We start from the raw sequence: 15,194 nt of genomic DNA on the forward strand, positions 1-15,194 counted from the left end.
TACAATTAAGATAAATGATAATGTACATATGTGTACATTATGTAAATCGAGATCAAATACAAATATACATATGTGTATAATTAGTTTTTTTTTTTAAAAATCAGAATGAAAAATAAAAAATTTTGGTTTTTTTACTTTTTAAAATTTTTGTCTTTTTTCATTTTATAATTTTTTATGTGGTTTTTATAGCTCAAAATGGTTCTCAAAGTTCTCTTAGGATCATCACCACATATATATATACATATATATATATATATAATATAAACGAAAACATAAAAATCCTACATGTCGCGATGTGGTCGCTCCCTTTTTTTTGTAGTCACCAGATTTGCTTGATTTTTAAATGGAGGCTTCTCATGCATTTGACCCGAATTTACGGGTATGGGTTTTATCAAATCCAAATATTTCTTAAACGGGTTATAACATCTCATTAAATTAAAAACTAATCCCACCAAATATTTGAAATCCTATAAAGTAGGGATATACTAAATATTAAAATATGATTTATTTAATATATATATATATATATATAATTTATAATTAAAAATCCAATTTTATAATAAAAAAATAAACGGGTCTTGGCTCTCATCAAACCCATATAACTTTTAAACAGTGTTATAAAATCTCATTTATTTGTGAAACAATTTATTATCAACCCATAAGTATATTATTAACTTTCATACAATAAAAAAATAAAAATTCAAAAAACACTTAATATAAAACAACCCCGTAATACGGGGGATAAAAACTAGTGTATATATATATATATAGGGTATGGTTAACGTAAAAACAATAGTTTTGTGAGAAGCATAAGAATAGATGTAGACCCTTAGATCTAGGATTTAGTGGTTGAGATTGGTAGTTTTTAAAAGTTGTATAGTTTCCTATTTAAATGGTATAATGTCCTATTTAGGTTGTGTTTTATTTTACAGCCTTCTCACACTTCTCACAAAAGAATTATTTTTTATTTGAACCATTATATAAAAGTGTTCAGATAAAAAGAAAGAGTTTCCTATGAATTGTAAGAACCAATAGATTTTTGACATGTGCCATTACAACATATGGTGAAAGAACAAATCTAGGAAACTATGTCGATTATAATGGTAAAAGAGTAATTTTAAGAAATTATGACGGTTTTTGATAATTCTAAATCTCAACTATTGATTAACATGATCTAATGGCTATGATTTATTCTTAGTCTTCATAGGAAACTACTTGTTTTTAGGATAACCCTTCTCTCTCTCTCTCTGTGTATATATATATATATAATATATCACACACACACATACTAATATAATAGTATTAAATCCAAAACTCACTCAGGCGATAACTTCTCGTCGCTCCGCCCATTTTCGCCCCGGAGCGGTGTTCTCTCCCCAAAACCCAACTTGTCACCCAATTTGTCGCCCCATTACGTATAACCTTAGGTAATATAGTATAGATGTGGAACTTTTAATTTAATTACAATAAACGTAGGCGTCGATTCGTAATTTCCATTGAAAAGTGTCACACCCCAACCTATGACGGAAATGCCGGGGCGAACTGATTGCTCACAGCTTTTCAAAGGTTACTATCAAGCAATATTATTTAAATGACAATATCTATTTAATTCGATTTAATAATTCAAATAATTCAAGTACAAAATACAACTTATTAAAGAAACAACAATTACAATATAATTCTTGATTTTATCATTCCTAACTTAAATTCTTCACTAAGTCTTCACCAACCTGCATTAAATTTCTACGATAACCTGCATATGCGTATAAAATATAATTTTGTCAACAATACATGTTGAGTGAGCAACACACCAGTTTAGTTGTACATATAGTATATATAACAAAATATGTAGCTGCAACAAGTCATATGAAAATAACAAAATAACCAAATGAGCAAGTATAACTGAGATGTCGAGAAGCACAAAGGCTATAACGACTGGCGTATGATCATACTATTATGAGATTATGTTGGACCTCTCCGAATGCGGTTCACGTAAAGCATGTAAGCACATAAACAAGTAAGGTATAAGTTGTTAACACATAAGACAATAGTTGCAGTTTTGAGTATAAGTGTATATGAGAAATAATATTTACGCATATATCCCCAAAACATTGAAAGCGGTAAAATAGGGGAATGTGGTACTCACCTTAGCAATAACAAGAGATAAACGAATGGGGTAAGAACGGTAGTAAACAAGCGTTACGCTCTTCATAAGTTATCGACAAGAAATCCTAAGTAACAATAGTCGCGGAATAAATAACTATAATTTAAATAACAGATGCAGAACTAGATTGAGAATCGGGAATTGATGATCGAGTGAAATCTTACAAAAGTTAAGTATTTATTATAAATTTTATTATCAAAGTTGTGTCGTAAATAACATGATTTAATTATAAAACACATAAAAATACTTGGATAATTATTTATAAAATCGTTGGATAAATTATATAAAGAGATTCGTTTTGAATGTTTATTTTACTAAAAATACGTTTTAATATATTTATATATATTTTTATTATTAGTAAGGATTTCTTTTAAAAACACAATGATTAATAGATAATTCATATAAACTACAATATTTTAGAATACTATGTATAATAATAATAATAATAATAATAATAATAATAATAATAATAAGGTTAATATGTATTTAATTATGTATTTTAAATGAATAAAAACCCTTTTTTTACCTTTAACCTTTAACAAATTTTAATAACTAAAGTATATAGATACATATACATAACACATATATATGGTTTTAATCCAAAGTTCGAAAACGTGACAAGTTGAAATTTCGGTTTGATAAAAATAAAACTGATTAATAATATTATAATATTTACAATATTATTATTATGATTTTTGGTGATTAAATAGATTTATATAATATGTAATAAATCAAAAACAAAAAACAAATTAAAGATCCCAAAGCGCTGCTGGAGGGACTCGAACCCGTGCCCTCCAGCCAGAAACTCAATATCACACACACCAGCCACATGTGCTGGTGTGTTGGCTGATGAATCTATGAAAATGAATCTTTAAATACATACAATCGCAAACCAATACAATGCATAAGAACCCTAAAATCAAATCGATCAAACCGTTAACTGTTGATCCAATTAACGTTAGGGTTACTGTAGTATGAAGAACGGCGATCACAACTATGAAATCAATTACCTATTGCGCGGTTGATATGAGGGTTTAATTGATTGCTACGGCGCCGGGCAAGACGAGTGATGTGCTAAAAGTAGTTATAAAATAAATAACTAAAATTATACTAATCTAGACACTAAGTAATAATTCTAGACTCTTAACTTAACTTAAACTACTAACCGGCAAGTGTACGGGTCGACTCTAGTACAGCTAAGTAAGTCCGGATATCGAACCCACGAGACTCTATAAATTACGTATACTAGCTAAATAGACTCAACTACAAGACACGACTATTTATTAATAATATTTGAAAGAGATTTTAAAACTAATTAATTAAAACTCTAATAATAATTAACTAATGATTACTTTAATTAAACTATTAATAAACTAATTAATATAATAATAGAACAAATCCTAATTATTATAACTAATAAACAATTTAGAAAACTTGGTTTAATTCAGATGATTAAAATAACTACCTAAGTCGGAATCCCCAAAGTTACGGTTATTAATTTAAATGGCAAAACGCAAGTTATGGAACCGGGATCATAAGATAGACCCTTGACAGAAACCCGAACAGGACCCTTGAACTTCAAGAAGACGCCTATGGATTTCTAACAAGTTTTAAGACTCACCAGTTTTATATTAAACTTCCTTACGATTATTTAATTGCTTATGTCTAAGTATCTTTTATGACGAAAACCTACCTTACAGCGCAGAATTCAAAAGATAGCAAAGCAAACCCAATTAATTTAATAGACTAAGCTGACAATCAAATCTAGACGGACTCCTTACGAAGAACTAAATCTAGCAATCCCGACAAACAAAGATCTATTAATAGCCTATCACTTTACAGCTTTTTAGATTAACAGCTCGCTTTTATTTGTTTAATTGATTTATTGTTTCTATGATCTTAATCGATATCAATCATAAACTAGTCAAGAACATACAGTAAATGACCTAACAAAACCCTATCCTATGAAACAATCAACAAGGGCAATGTGAAAGAATAAATTCAAGTAAACAAAACCAAGCAATCATACGCATCAACTAAATAAAACTCAACCGTTTACTTAGAACATAAAATCCATAACGAAACGAAAATCCAAATAAAATCAAACCGAACTAAGGTTCATCACTACCTAGGCAGTCTATGGAATTTAGCCTAGCATATTAAAATCTAAATCAAACAAAACAAATAGTAACGAAAACATGGTGAAAGTATAAGAAACGAGGAATCGAAGATGATAAAACCCGTAAACTCGAACGTGAACGTGTAGCTCTTCACTGGATGTTCTCTAGCCTTCAAAATCACCAACCAACGCGAAAGATGCTCCAAGAACTCTCCAAAATCGGCCAAGGGTTTTCAGGTTATGTCAGGTTTAAGTTAAAGGTGTTTAAATAGCGAAAACAAGGCCCGACAATAACCAAAAACGAGTTAAAAACCCATCAGCAGTGCCTAGGCGCCGCGCTAAGGGCTTTTTGCCTTTCCCCTAGGCGCGACGCAGCGTGCTTCTTCAAGGGGTCCGGTCAGACCTGCCCGGTCTGGCTGGTTCTCTGTTCCGGTTCTTCCTGACGCGTTCCGGATCTCCGTTTCGGCTCGTTTTAGCTCGTTTTTCGCCCTTTTTAATCACGATCAAATCCCGGAACCTACGACACACAAAAACGTTAGTAGTATACAAATCTTGACTAAAAACGAACAAAAACAATTAAAATATTAAATAAAATAAACAATGGAAACATATATATTTAGCATTATATCAACGAGGTCAGGAACACTATATAAACGTCGACGATAATCAAAACAAATATGGGGCTATGATAGGCGCTGATGTAAGGATTGATTCTGCAAGAGTAATTGAATTACTATGGTCTTTTTAATGTATAACAAGAAACGGGTTAAGTCGGTTGTAATATGAACAATACACATTAAATCTGATCGTGTTTTCCTAATCAATCACGTCGGTTAGACCGAAAATAGAATACATAATCACGCGTCTTGATTAAATTTCCATATTGAATACGAGATTTGCAGTTCAAGGCAAACGATTTGGTCTACGTGTTCACACAAACGGGCACGGGCTAGTTGAACCAAGATGGTTTAGGGTTTTAAAAATAAATAATATTAATTAATTGAATTTACAATTTAACCCCTGCAGTTTTAAAGATGGAGACATAATTGGGTATAAGTTTAACTTAGGGTAGAAATTGCTATAATTTGAAAGTTAATAATATATATTATATAAATAATTTAGAAATAAAATATTAACAATTAATCTTCTCGATAAACGCGATAAAATTTCCCGAACATCGAAATTGGTCGGGTTTTAATAAGGTATATAAATTCTGAAAAGTCCGAGTTGTTACAAAAAGGGTCACATTGGTTATTACTTATTAGCCACTTTATCTTAGAATATGAGAAAATTCTCAAAATTTTAAAATTTTGTAGCGGGCTTCACTTGGGCTTACAACTAAATTGTACATTTTAAGAAACATATTATATTATGTTTTAATAATTCAATTATATATTTTGAACCGGTTATTAAGATCTGTGCGTTGCAGTGGCATCTTTGTAACCGTTGAACTTTTAGTAAAACTTGACATGAAAACGTTGATAATAATAGTGGGGATGTTGATAATATTCAAAATTTTACATACAAATAACGAAAAAACTTGGTGTGAATGCAACGCGTTAAACCGAGCACAGGCACGTTAAATCATGGAAAAGCTTAGCGTCTTCAAAAGTGTGTAAAATAATCCAAACCTTTACATGAACCCAACCCACTCCACGTGAAAAGAGCGTATAAATTGTAAAGTAACAAAACAATTGGATGGTACCTCCTCACAAACTATTTTAATAAATAACATATAGAAAATTAACTACCTTTCCTTTGCCCTAATTCGAATGTCGATTGTACGAATTGCTCAAGCTTCTTAATGGTAGTTTCTTAAGAATATGCATTGATCATACGCATGTAACCTGTTGTTTAAACAACTATTCAGAGTTTCTAGTAATTATTAGGCAACTGAACATTGTAAAAAACTTTATATGGCCATATTGTTACACGTTGATTGCTTTTACGGTATGATTGTTGGAGTAATTTTAATTTTATCAATTTACTTGTTCCCTAATTCAAACGTGGTTAGTATGATGTAGCTACTCATGATAATAAGATTGGGTACCTACCATGAAAACAAAACGTTTATGATAATGTAAATTCTATAACTATATCCTAACATTAGGTATAGTAATTTAAACCTAAAACTACTACTTAGGTTTACTCGTGTCATTGTCATTGTCTTTTGAAATTCAATACACCAAACAAACTTAATCTAAATTTACAAAATACATATTCGATAAAACAACAACAATCATACTCAGTAAAAATCCCACTAATAGATATTAGCAGGGTATGATAAAGGTGGAATTTAGACAGATCGTACCCTTATATATCCCAGTGAATATAGATGTTGCTTCCGGAAAGACCCCCGACCAGGTGATAAATCTAACACTAATTAACTACCGAGCATGTGATGATGGGACACCTCGAATTCAAACAAAGTCGTTAGACAATTTAGTATTTATTAATGTAGACCATTTTGGTTTTTGACTTAAAAAATAAGATAATTTAGTTTATGAGGACATTCTTGCTTTGCCCTTGTACCCAACAATTACCCCATCCATATAAGCTAGGTATGTTATTGCAGCCAGCTCAAGATTAAGATATGGGTACTTAACTTTGTAGGGTTTCAGCTATCATGAATCATATGATATCATTTTTCCCGGTTGCATAAGAACACTTACAAGACCAAGATATGAAGCACCAGAACTAGTTAAATTCTTGGCACACACTAGCACATACACACACATTTTAATTTAATTAATTAAAATCAACGACCACAAACGCAGTGTTACACCGGATAAGGGGTGGGGTTGGAATGAGATGTTACAATAAATCTAAGACTGTGTGTTGTCGTTGAATTCATCATTTGAATGCATCTAATAATATTGTGTCATAAGTGCTGACTGGATGTTGATTGACACTCGTTGAAGCCACTATTAAAGCCACCTAAGCCTGTTGTGATTTAGGCGAACAGTGGGTTCAGCGAATTTCTTTTTATTATTATGACTATTTTATTATTATTATTTTTGTTTTGAATTGTAAGTTATAAACACACATATATTGGGCCATTTTTTTTACGAATCAATTAAGTGTTACCTTAAAATTACAAATATATATGTATTGTTACAAACTTACAATACCTGTAATTATAAAGCCTACCAGCAAGAATTCTTCAAAGCCCACTAATATTTTTTTTTTAAATTATAATTTATAAAGCCCAACAGTAACCAATATTCTTTAAAGCCCACAAAGAAAAATTAAAGGTTTAACCTACTTAATACTATACTGATCATTTCTTCTTCAAAGCCACCGTCCCTCTACATCAGCCGGTGGCGGAGCCACATACAAGTCATAGAGTTCGGCTGGGCCCGGCCCATTTACGATTTTATATATAGCTTATAGATACGTTTAACAAACGAACTCATTCTTTGTCAATGAGCGAACCCAGTGTCATGAAATCTCCGCAATTTCAACGTTCGTTAGTGAAAAAACAAAATTTTAAATTTTACATAGAGACAACGATGTTTTTTTTCACCTAGTTTGTCGTTTTTGTGATATTTTGAGTACATGTCATTTAATTTTATAGAACACATGGAGAAGAAGATGGTATGAGGAGGAGTCTTGTCAATTTATATTCGCTCACAAAATATATGTCCAAATAAATATTTTTTTATTATAATAATACATATTGTATTTTGTTAAATGGTCATCATCCATTTATATTTATTTTTATTTTTCTTGAATGGCTAAAATATTATTAACAAACTTCAATACCTAGCAAGAAGCTTGAAACAGAGGAAGAATCAACAACAAACTTCATATATTTTAAAATGTATCTTATACAAACTTGACCAAACAAGTTCATCTTGTCGCCTCTGTTTTTTACCCATAAAATGTGTTTTTTACCCATAAAATGTCCTCCTTTTGGATTTCCTCTATCTTCATTTGAAAAAAATATTCGAACTAATGGGATGGGTAGTGGTTATATGAATGATGCTTGCATTTGCTATACTGAAAACTAGGTTAGTAGCCCTGGTATCACACAGACGAAAATTAATAAATTCGTCAGGTAAAGGTAAACATATATGATTGTTTATTTGAATAAATATAAAATTATGAATTTACTTGTAAAGATGATTTTACCTAATTTTTTTAATTATAATAAATTGGATGAATAGAAAGTTATAAGAATTGCAGGTTCACCATTTAATAATTTAACATATTTTATAGTAAATTTATTATTGGGTGTATAAGAATAGAATATCACATTATCATTAGACGTAAAAATTTGTATGAGCACTTTAAATATAATATTGAAGAACATCATGTTACAAATATAGTGAAATCATATAGTATAATGGAAGTTATTGGTCGGGTAATATATGAAATTGCGTTTTACAAAAATATACGAAAGCCATTATGTTTGATAATATTTTGTGAAAAATCTTGAAAATGGAGAAATAGTGTATCAATGTCGATTGCCTTATATGGTGAAATGGCTTTTGATTTCCTATTTTAGCTACTTAGTAACATAATTTAGTAAATTATACATAATTAACGATCACATCTATGTTATTAGACTATGTGTAGTGGATATGCTACAAAATGGGGCGACTCGCACCATGTGACGCCCAGTCAGCAAATGATGTGTTTTTGTTTTAAAAGTGTAATGGTGTTGTAACCCCCCCCCCCCCACACAAATATCACACATATATAATATTAATACATACACACACAAATAGACGACAAATAGTTCTCCCCCCTTATCGCCCCATTTGTCACCGGGGGGGTGTTCCATATGAAAATCGCCCCCATCGCCCCCACATTTCTCGCCCACTACGGACGGCCTTAGCTGACTAATTATGGACGGAATGACAAACAGAGAAACATATTTACTTTTAAGTCTAACTTAAATTACTTAATTAAAAAATTGTTAAAATTGGTAAGAGTCTATGTGACATCATATGTGGACATGCTAGAAATAGAATTGTATGTGTCGACATAATTTTGTTTTAATAGTATAATAAGATGAGTTCTTTCTGATAGTCGTGATAGGAAATGTTATGATTCGTTTTAATACATGAAAATGCATAGGGAACAATTATAACATGTAATTTTTTTATTTAATATGATTTTGTATTTTATTTTAATGGTGATGATGTACTTTTGTTATGGTAGTGATATTGTGTTTTATTTATTTGGCTGAATGACTGACCCGACCCATTTGGGCTGAAAAATTTGCCGCCGAAAAAAAAGCGAACATCGAAAATCCCGAACGCATAGATAAAAATTTCTTGCTCCACCACTGACAGCAACAACACTCATCTCTTTTCTTTAATTTTTTTATCCTCAGCACAAAATCCAACACCTAACGTCCATCTCCTCATGCGAGCCAGCTCGCGGCTCTCCACTAGCGCCATGGTGTTGCGGTGTGCGCTGCTGACGTGGCCACGCCACACTCTCTCGCGCCCCGTGAAGGACAACGGATGGCCTAAACATATATGAAGTTAAGATGTGAAATTCAGTCTTGAATGGCTCACATGTAGGCCCACCTTCCGATCCTAATAGAGAATGCTGTCCTGGAAATCCTACCAAAATTTCAATTGAAGATACAAAGAAGATGATGTACACATAAAGGAAGACTCAAGGAATTAATGTTTTTAATGACCCCGCCAAACTAGCTTACTTTAAGATTAACATGATATATTCTATAGGCATGTACTTCTTTATTATACTATCAACACAAATATGAATATTACTAAGCTAATAAAATTTGTATATTGACTTCTTCATAATCAGCTTCAAGTACGATTCTCACTGTTGATTCGGTAGGCCAATGCCCTCCAATAGTAACACTATTTAGTATCAACTGTCTTCTTTGGTTGCAACAATACCTAAGGAAAAAAATCGTAATATTTATGTTATTACATAAAGATACAATGATACTTACGCAAACATACTCTTTCCCTGCGAAGGGTATATTGATAGCCTTAGGGCCTGTTTGTTAAGTCTGAATCGCTAAAATGTGGAGGTGTTTGGTTGATTTATAAAACCTGTTAATGGTTCAGGGCACACATCTGAACCATTCAGCTTGGAAAATGTTGCTGAGCCATTCAGACACGCTCCAACTCCTCACCATATCCCCTCCCCTTCTTCACCTCTGCACTGTCGACCATCACCCTCGTCCCGCCTCTTGCCACCGGTCATGAAATCGATTTCTAAATAATCATGTTTTTAGCTATCACACAGTGATGTGATGGTGGCGGTGGTTGCATGCTCTGCGATTTATCGCGTACTTTTATCGGGTTCGATTAGAAACCCCAAGTGGGTGGTCTGGTAGGATAAAACCCTGTCGTTGGGTCCGATTCGGAACCCTTGGTGGCGATGGACTGGTGGTGGCAGTTGTAGTTGCGCAGCTTTACGATCGGTTTTGGGTCGAAAGTGTTCGAGTCATGGTGCTGAACAGTTTATGAACAATTCATGAATGTTCAGTTTGTTTACAGGCACTTATTTCAGGTTTGACTTGTATTTTCGGAGGAATCCGTTTGGTGGTGAGTACACGGTTTTTCTGGACTTGAAGAATGCATAAGTTTCATTGCAAATTTTAAATGTTCAGAGGGAGGAAGAAATTACATTTCTTCGTGAGACTTTACCTCCTACATGTGAGGTAATCATTGAATTTAAGGTACTGGTAGTTGATTATAGGTCATCTAATCAATATTCTTGTGATGAAATTAGGATGGATTCTTTGATTATATACAAGGAATTGATTGTTCTGATGGTGGAATAAGTGCGTCAAGGTATTGCTATATGGGAGGTTTTGATGCAACGAGGTGATCCTGTTGACCACATATTACATAAATCCAGCCTTAAGTGATCAAACTATCATTTAATTTGTTGTGTTGACAGTAATTGTGCAGCTGGGAGAATATTTGGAATACCGCTTCGTGGAACGCATTCGCATGCTTTTGTTAGCTCATTCATGGTTAGTGTGATATAATTTTTTTGGAATAGTATCTAATTTCATATTTGATAATCAAGTTGGTTGATTTGTAGGGACCTGATGAGATTGATGATAAGTCTCTTAGAAGTCATGATGGCTCTCGTGTATGCGAGGATTTCATTAGTGTTGTGCAGGCATAGTTAAGCAAACTTAAGGTTTACTTGTGTTGTATATATATGGCTAATCTTTCATGGTGATAATGTGTAGGTAATTTATGAAAGTGTTCGAGTCATGCGGACAAACGAGGGGACTATAGGTAAAGTTTTGAATGCGAGTGCCAAGATGATCAAGTCTTTTAAAATTGGCGTTGCATAAGTATGAAGACATCGTTCGGGTTGCAAGAATGAAGACGCCTGTTTAGTTATTGTATATTATGTTCATTTTTAAACATTTATATTTGTGGTACTTCGAATTTGTGTATCTTTGAAACTTTTATGCACATTGTTTTCATTTTTACGTATATATTTGCGTATATATTGGGTTTCAATAGAAAAAAAAGTATTCTGGTAGTTCGTTGAGTTCTGCACGAAATAGTTTAGAGGGGTAAAATAGTCATTCTGCATAATCATTCAGATGTCCAACCAAACAACACTTTACTGGTTCAGCACTTATTGGCTCAGAGCCTCTTAATCATTCAGACCTCTTAATCATTCAACACTTAATGGTTCAGCATTTGCCAAACAGCCCCTTAGCTTAGTGATGTGAAGTTTCAGTTTTTAACCGGGTTATGTCATTTAAGGCACGAATAATAATTAATTGAAACTACGAGAAATGAACAATTGTATTTCATAGAAAGTGTATATGTAACTTATAAGGAAGTTTCTGTTCCTTGAGAATTTCCATTTTCCAGTGGTCGTTTGAATACATGAATGAATAAAGAGATGTGGGTCAAACAAAATCATAGGAAAGTATAAAATAAAATATGTAAATAGTTGTAATAATATGGCTAGGACTATTTGAATGTATTAAGTAATTAATTGCAAGCACTACACCCACACCAACACAAACAAATGTTGGCTTGAAAGTTATAAATAATGCTATGCAATTTCTTGGTGTGAAAACATAGGAAAAGTAATCACCAATTTCCAAATATTTTTGCTTATATTGACCCAGAAATTTAAATGAAGTGCCTATTAGTTGATATATGCTCCAGCTTTCCTTCAATTGGGAAACTACGAGTTTAGACACAGGGTTAACTTCAAGGGTATGAAACCCAAACATGGCCAATAATGGTAAAATGTGTATTTAGATGGAGATTAATCAAGGGTAGCTATTACCTAATTAGTGACCACCTTAGATGGGTTTGATCATGAGTGGATCTAAAATGCAAATCGCAAACTACAGTGATCTTTAATATGTACTTGTACAATTGCTTATATGTTACATTAATTACGGACATACCGATCGACTTATTGTTGACCCGTTACTTCTTTTGAGCATATTTCAAGTTAATGATTGAGAGTGCATGTGCTTGGTACCAAATGAAGGTGGTTACCTTAGCTTCTTGAAGACGGGTTTTAAACAACTAGCTAGCTAGTGAAATCTCATATTCAAACGGGGTCGTTAGATATTTGTTTATCGTATAACCATTCATTTTGTTTTTTGACTTAAAAATTAATACAGGCAAAAAATAATATAGTTTAGTTATTACTTTTTGTGCTTTTATAATGATATCCAGTTTGTACCGCACGTCCAGGTTCTGAGGACATTCATCCTTTGCCCATGGACATACGTTGATACGCCATTGCCATCAACTCAAGATTAAGATGCAGGTAGTTAGCTTTGTGCGGTTTCGATTGTAGTGAATCACATGCTATCACTTTTCCTAGTTGCATAAGAACACTTAGAAGACCAAGATATGAAGCATCTGATACAAAACTAGATCATCAATCCCTTCTGGTAATGATAACACCGGTGCCCGGATTAGCTTTTGTTTCTCATCCATGTACATCACAATCACTTGCCCGACCATTATAAACCGCCACAAGAACCACTACAATATCAAGTACTTGATTCCTTGTTTTTCATGCTCAACGAACGTACAACGACAACCCCACCCCCTTTCCTAATATACCAAGTCTTGTCGATTGCATCTTTGACTCCTGATTACGTATTTTATCTCATTTTTTGCTAAGCCGACGCAGTTAGTTCCCTTCGTTCACAACAACCCTTAAACTTGGCTCCCACAATCCCAAAGTAATTATGATAGAACCGAAAACCAATGGCCATATGCACTTACCTTGCAACTGATCGCATCAATCCGCATTCTCTCAACAGAACGAATTCAGTGTGGTGTTCGAGACAATGAAACCTCGACCTCCACTTTCATGTTTCTCATCTTTTGTCCACTCCATGGTCGAACCAAATAGGAGTGATGAGAATTTGTTACCTCCCTAACTTTCACTTTAAGCTACCCGAATTCGAATCTAATTTTAAATCTTCTTTTATCATTAAAAAAATAACAATGTCCATCTTTTACAATCATAATTACCCATCAATTATCTACAAGCCACCTTAAATTAACACACTTTAGTTAATTAACAAATAATTAACTGTACACATGTTAAAATCGGGGCACACACTGACACAGATATACATAAATTTAAATTCTAATCAATTAAATATAAACTAAGGACTACAAAACGCGGTGTTACACTCGTATAGGGGGTGGGGATGAAATGAGATGTTAAATTTCTAAACATAAATGAAACTCTCACCAAAATTTCCATAAGCTGTAGAAATAAAGAAGATATATATATCAATAATCTCAACATATAGGAAGACTCTAGGAATGTTTGTAATGACCCTACCAAACCAGCTTACTTCTGTATTATTGATTTCAAAGAAGACATAATGAACTTTTGGTGCGTCTTCTTCACCACCACCAACAACCGATTCTGATGATGGTTCTAGGGTTCTGGCGACTTCAATAAGGGGCTTTTAGCACAAACATTTGAATTATTTTCATGGCATGATGAAGATAAACGTAATTGCAACTCAAAAACACACACATATAAGTTTGATTACAAGCACGTAAATTAGGTCTTGTGGTTCTCTTTATTATAAGAAACATATTACTGACATTCAGTTGTGAATAATAATGGATAATCATATCGCTATACTAAAATACAAATATAAATATTACTAAGCTAATACTAAAATAAAATTTGTATCTTGTCTTCTACAGAATCCACTTCAAGTGCACGTCCTACTGTTGGTTCGGTAGGAATTCCCTTCAACACTAATTAACACTATTCGGTATCAACTGTCTTCGGTAGCAAGAATACCTAAGGGAAAAAAACGTAGTATATGTATTATTCCATAATTAAAGATATTTACGCAGACGTACTTTTTCCCTATTAACCTTACGGACGGTGAAGAGTAATTAGTAGCTTGATAATATTAGCTTAGTGACGTGAAGTTTCAGTGGTTTAACCAGGTAATTTCATTTAAGGCATGAAAAATAATCAAGGAATAAGGAGAACTCAACACTTACGTACATTTCATAGAAAATGTATATGTAAAAGAGACGACACTACTAAAAAATTATAAGGAAGTTTCAGTTCCTTGCCATGGTCGTTTGAATATATATATATGAATGAATTAATAAGGAGATGTGGGTGGGTAAAAAAAAAATAACACACAGCTATATATAATTTCTTTTAATGTTCTATGCTGTATATAAAATAAAATATATGATTAATAGTTGTAATAATATGGCTAGCTAGGATAATTGGTAATACCAAGCAACACACCCACACGGTCACCCACACCCACAAACGTTGGCATAAAATTCATAAATTAATGGTGCAATTTCTTGATGTGAAAACATAGCTAGGAAAGTAATAACCAATTTCCAATTGTTTGGTTATACATATATACCCAAAAATTTATTGCAGTGCCTATAAATTGATATA

General features: G+C 32.7%; 1 long non-coding RNA gene across 1 annotated transcript; it reads left to right on the forward strand.

Moving 5' to 3' along the window:
• The first annotated feature begins 11,051 nt into the window (after positions 1-11,051).
• Positions 11,052-11,432, forward strand: LOC143532121 (uncharacterized). The gene is made up of 3 exons (XR_013135123.1): positions 11,052-11,107; positions 11,184-11,259; positions 11,331-11,432. It is a non-coding gene; the product is annotated as an uncharacterized LOC143532121 (long non-coding RNA).
• The last annotated feature ends 3,762 nt before the right edge of the window (positions 11,433-15,194 follow it).

The sequence above is a fragment of the Bidens hawaiensis genome, unplaced genomic scaffold, assembly GCF_021521415.1.
Source record: "Bidens hawaiensis isolate Kalapana, Puna unplaced genomic scaffold, B.hawaiensis_p1.1 tig00009361_1, whole genome shotgun sequence".
In the NCBI taxonomy this organism is placed as follows: Eukaryota; Viridiplantae; Streptophyta; class Magnoliopsida; order Asterales; family Asteraceae; genus Bidens; species Bidens hawaiensis.